Consider the following 6,049-nt stretch of genomic DNA (forward strand, 5'->3'; position numbering starts at 1 on the left):
CCCATAACCCAGAGGTAGGCAGATTGAAACTATCCTCTGCTATATGCATTTTTTTTTTTTGTTAATTAAAGTAATCCAAAACTGGGATTGATATTTTGTCTCTTTTATTTTTACTTAAAGTACAATAACTTTTACCATTTTAATTTGTTTTAATAGTATATTGACAGTATTGTTTTCTTTCAAAAATCCACTTCATTTTCTTTACCCTATTATTAAAATGGTAATTGACAAAAACAAACTACATTGTCACCAGAAGAGCAATACAAAATGTACAAGTGATATATTAAAATCATCTTTCCAGCTTGAATTTCAATGTTGCATTGGGTCAACAATTTTGTGAGAAACATCTTCACCCTTAAATAAAGATTTTCTTAATTCCTTACCTGTGTGCTAATTAGATATCACCTTGTTTTCACATTAAACAGACTTCCACATGAGAAAGCAGCAAGGATGCAGTGGCGTTAATGTTTCCTGGTGTCAACTTGTATTATTTCAGTAGACATTGAAATGAGGATGCATCTTGCTGCCTTTCCAATGAAGCAAGTTTAATTTAGTAATAGGTGAAAAACCATCCTTACAAAGGTGTTAATCAGAGACTTGGCTTTGTGGACACTTTTCAGAGAACAAATTTGTTAGCATAAAAATAAAGCCAGAAAATGAAGAGCTGTTTAATCACTCGATTGGATTTTTCTGCCAGCATATTTTTTTTCTCTGCAACCCACTGCTAAATTGTGCTTCCTAGCTGTTTTTTATAAAATCACTGAATCAAATCTAACTCTGATTACATCAGAGAAGGCCATGTACCCTACACCATAAGATGAGGTTTGAAATTTTGACTTGTCTACTTAAATATCACCAAAATCTGATCACAAGGTTAATTATGTCCCTGGGTGGGATTGAACCACCAACCTTTTGGTTAATAGCCAAACACACTAACCGATTGCACCACAGAGACACTTTGCAAAAGTCCATACTGACAAAGGCTAATAAGCATTCATCTAAAACGTTTCCTAGAAAAACTTTAAAAAGTCAATAATCTGGAGAGTTTTTGTAAGATGTTTCTTCCATCAACCAACGAAGAAACACATTGGTACTTTCCCATGATGAGTGAGTGCTTCAGGATCTCTTGCACTTACATGTGCAGCAGAGTACTGCAATGGAAGCATGCTGGGCCCATAACCCAGAGGTAGGCAGATTGAAACTATCCTCTGCTATATGCATTTTTTTGTTTGTTAATTAAAGTAATCCAAAACTGGGATTGATATTTTGGCTCTTTTATTTTTACTTAAAGTACAATAACTTTTACCATTTTAATTTGTTTTAATAGTATATTGACAGTATAGTTTTCTATCAAAAATCCACTTAATTTTCTTTACCCTGTTATTAAAATGGTAATTGACAAAAAAACTACATTGTCACCAGAAGAGCAATACAAAATGTACAAGTGATATATTAAAATCATCTTTCCAGCTTGAATTTCAATGATGCATTGGGGCAACAATTTTGTGAGAAACATCTTCACCCTTAAATAAAGATTTTCGTAATTCCTTACCTGTGTGCTAATTAGATACCACCTTGTTTTCACATTAAACAGACTTCCACATGAGAAAGCAGCAAGGATGCAGTGGCGTTAATGTTTCCTGGTGTCAACCTGTATTATTTCAGTAGACATTGAAATGAGGATACATCTTGCTGCCTTTCCAATGAAGCAAGTTTAATTTAGTAATAGGTGAAAAACCATCCCTACAAAGGTGTTAATCAGAGACTTGGCTTTGTGGACACTTTTCAGAGAACAAATTTGTTAGCATAAAAATAAAGCCAGAAAATAAAGAGCTCTTTAATCACTCAATTGGATTTTTCTGCCAGCATATTTTTTTTCTCTGCAACCCACTGCTAAATTGTGCTTCCTAGCTGTTTTTATAAAATCACTGAATCAAATCTAACTCTGATTACATCAGAGAAGGCCAGGTACCCTACACCATAACAGGGGGTTTGAAATTTTGACTTGTCTACTTAAAGATCACCAAAATCTGATAACAAGGTCAATTAGGTCCCTGGGTGGGATTGAACCACCAACCTTTTGGTTAATAGCCGTACATACTAACTGATTGCGCCACAGAGACACTTTGCAAAAGTCCATACTGACAAAGGCTAATAAGCATTCATCTAAAACGTTTCCTAGAAAAACTTTAAAAAGTCAATAATCTGGAGAGTTTTTGTAAGATGTTTCTTCCATCAACCAACGAAGAAACACATTGGTACTTTCCCATGATGAGTGAGTGCTTCAGGATCTCTTGAACTTACATGTGCAGCAGAGTACTGCAATGGAAGCATGCTGGGCCCATAACCCAGAGGTAGGCAGATTGAAACTATCCTCTGCTATATGCATTTTTTTTTGTTAATTAAAGTAATCCAAAACTGGGATTGATATTTTGTCTCTTTTATTTTTACTTAAAGTACAATAACTTTTACCATTTTAATTTGTTTTAATAGTATATTGACAGTATTGTTTTCTTTCAAAAATCCACTTCATTTTCTTTACCCTATTATTAAAATGGTAATTGACAAAAACAAACTACATTGTCACCAGAAGAGCAATACAAAATGTACAAGTGATATATTAAAATCATCTTTCCAGCTTGAATTTCAATGTTGCATTGGGTCAACAATTTTGTGAGAAACATCTTCACCCTTAAATAAAGATTTTCTTAATTCCTTACCTGTGTGCTAATTAGATATCACCTTGTTTTCACATTAAACAGACTTCCACATGAGAAAGCAGCAAGGATGCAGTGGCGTTAATGTTTCCTGGTGTCAACTTGTATTATTTCAGTAGACATTGAAATGAGGATGCATCTTGCTGCCTTTCCAATGAAGCAAGTTTAATTTAGTAATAGGTGAAAAACCATCCTTACAAAGGTGTTAATCAGAGACTTGGCTTTGTGGACACTTTTCAGAGAACAAATTTGTTAGCATAAAAATAAAGCCAGAAAATGAAGAGCTGTTTAATCACTCGATTGGATTTTTCTGCCAGCATATTTTTTTTCTCTGCAACCCACTGCTAAATTGTGCTTCCTAGCTGTTTTTTATAAAATCACTGAATCAAATCTAACTCTGATTACATCAGAGAAGGCCAGGTACCCTACACAATAAGAGGGGGTTTGAAATTTTGACTTGTCTACTTAAATATCACCAAAATCTGATCACAAGGTCAATTACGTCCCTGGGTGGGATTGAACCACCAACCTTTTGGTTAATAGCCGAACACACTAACCGATTGCGCCACCGAGACACTTTGTAAACAGTACATACTGACAAAGGCTAATAAGCATACATCTAGAACGTTTCCTAGAAAAATATTAAAAAATCAATAATCTGGAGAGTTTTTGTAAGATGTTTCTTCCATCAACCAATGAATAAACACATTGGTACTTTCCCATGATGAGTGAGTGCTTCAGGATCTCTTGCACTTACATGTGCAGCAGAGTACTGCAATGGAAGCATGCTGGACCCATAACCCAGAGGTAGGCAGATTGAAACTATCCTTTGCTATATGCATTTTTTTTGTTAATTTAAGTAATCAAAACTGGGATTGATATTTTTGCTCTTTTATTTTTACTTAAAGTACAATAACTTTTACCATTTTAATTTGTTTTAATAGTATATTGACAGTATAGTTTTCTTTCAAAAATCCACTTAATTTTCTTTACCCGATTATTAAAATGGTAATTGACAAAAAAAACTACATTGTCACCAGAAGAGCAATACAAAATGTACAAGTGATATATTAAAATCATCTTTCCAGCTTGAATTTCAATGATGCATTGGGGCAACGATTTTGTGAGAAACATCTTCACCCTTAAATAAAGATTTTCTTAATTCCTTACCTGTGTGCTAATTAGATATCACCTTGTTTTCATATTAAACAGACTTTTACATGAGAAAGCAGCAAGGATGCAGTGGCGTTAATGTTTCCTGGTGTCAACCTGTATTATTTCAGTAGACATTGAAATGAGGATGCATCTTGCTGCCTTTCCAATGAAGCAAGTTTAATTTAGTAATAGGTGAAAAACCATCCTTACAAAGGTGTTAATCAGAGACTTGGCTTTGTGGACACTTTTCAGAGAACAAATTTGTTAGCATAAAAATAAAGCCAGAAAATAAAGAGCTGTTTAATCACTCAATTGGATTTTTCTGCCAGCATATTTTTTTTCTCTGCAACCCACTGCTAAATTGTGCTTCCTAGCTGTTTTTATAAAATCACTGAATCAAATCTAACTCTGATTACATCAGAGAAGGCCAAGTACCCTACACCATAACAGGGGGTTTGAAATTTTGACTTGTCTACTTAAAGATCACCAAAATCTGATAACAAGGTCAATTAGGTCCCTGGGTGGGATTAAACCACCAACCTTTTGGTTAAAAGCCGTACATACTAACTGATTGCGCCACAGAGACACTTTGCAAATTTCCATACTGACAAAGGCTAATAAGCATTCATCTAAAACGTTTCCTAGAAAAACTTTAAAATGTCAATAATCTGGAGAGTTTTTGTAAGATGTTTCTTCCATCAACCAACGAAGAAACACATTGGTACTTTCCCATGATGAGTGAGTGCTTCAGGATCTCTTGCACTTACATGTGCAGCAGAGTACTGCAATGGAAGCATGCTGGGCCCATAACCCAGAGGTAGGCAGATTGAAACTATCCTCTGCTATATGCATTTTTTTTTGTTAATTAAAGTAATCCAAAACTGGGATTGATATTTTGTCTCTTTTATTTTTACTTAAAGTACAATAACTTTTACCATTTTAATTTGTTTTAATAGTATATTGACAGTATTGTTTTCTTTCAAAAATCCACTTCATTTTCTTTACCCTATTATTAAAATGGTAATTGACAAAAACAAACTACATTGTCACCAGAAGAGCAATACAAAATGTACAAGTGATATATTAAAATCATCTTTCCAGCTTGAATTTCAATGATGCATTGGGTCAACAATTTTGTGAGAAACATCTTCACCCTTAAATAAAGATTTTCTTAATTCCTTACCTGTGTGCTAATTAGATATCACCTTGTTTTCACATTAAACAGACTTCCACATGAGAAAGCAGCAAGGATGCAGTGGCGTTAATGTTTCCTGGTGTCAACTTGTATTATTTCAGTAGACATTGAAATGAGGATGCATCTTGCTGCCTTTCCAATGAAGCAAGTTTAATTTAGTAATAGGTGAAAAACCATCCTTACAAAGGTGTTAATCAGAGACTTGGCTTTGTGGACACTTTTCAGAGAACAAATTTGTTAGCATAAAAATAAAGCCAGAAAATGAAGAGCTGTTTAATCACTCGATTGGATTTTTCTGCCAGCATATTTTTTTTCTCTGCAACCCACTGCTAAATTGTGCTTCCTAGCTGTTTTTTATAAAATCACTGAATCAAATCTAACTCTGATTACATCAGAGAAGGCCATATACCCTACACCATAAGAGGAGGTTTGAAATTTTGACTTGTCTACTTAAATATCACCAAAATCTGATCACAAGGTTAATTACGTCCCTGGGTGGGATTGAACCACCAACCTTTTGGTTAACAGCCAAACACACTAACCGATTGCGCCACAGAGACACTTTGCAAAAAGTACATACTGACAAAGGCTAATAAGCATACATCTAGAACGTTTCCTAGAAAAACATTAAAAAATCAATAATCTGGAGAGTTTTTGTAAGATGTTTCTTCCATCAACCAACGAATAAACACATTGGTACTTTCCCATGATGAGTGAGTGCTTCAGGATCTCTTGCACTTACATGGGCAGCAGAGTACTGCAATGGAAGCATGCTGGACCCATAACCCAGAGGTAGGCAGATTGAAACTATCCTTTGCTATATGCATTTTTTTTGTTAATTTAAGTAATCAAAACTGGGATTGAAATTTTTGCTCTTTTATTTTTACTTAAAGTACAATAACTTTTACCATTTTAATTTGTTTTAATAGTATATTGACAGTATAGTTTTCTTTCAAAAATCCACTTAATTTTCTTTACCCTG

The 6,049-nt window shown here is 34.2% G+C and overlaps 2 non-coding genes across 2 annotated transcripts; both read right to left on the reverse strand.

Annotated features, from left to right (window-relative positions):
- Window positions 1–881: 881 nt before the first annotated feature.
- On the reverse strand, window positions 882–955 carry TRNAN-AUU (transfer RNA asparagine (anticodon AUU)). The gene has a single exon. It is a non-coding gene; the product is annotated as a tRNA-Asn (tRNA).
- A 4,598-nt stretch (window positions 956–5,553) lies between these two features.
- TRNAN-GUU (transfer RNA asparagine (anticodon GUU)) lies at window positions 5,554–5,627 on the reverse strand. Its single transcript has one exon. It is a non-coding gene; the product is annotated as a tRNA-Asn (tRNA).
- Window positions 5,628–6,049: the final 422 nt, after the last annotated feature.

Source organism: Pseudophryne corroboree, unplaced genomic scaffold, assembly GCF_028390025.1.
Source record: "Pseudophryne corroboree isolate aPseCor3 unplaced genomic scaffold, aPseCor3.hap2 scaffold_542, whole genome shotgun sequence".
Classification (NCBI taxonomy): domain Eukaryota; kingdom Metazoa; phylum Chordata; class Amphibia; order Anura; family Myobatrachidae; genus Pseudophryne; species Pseudophryne corroboree.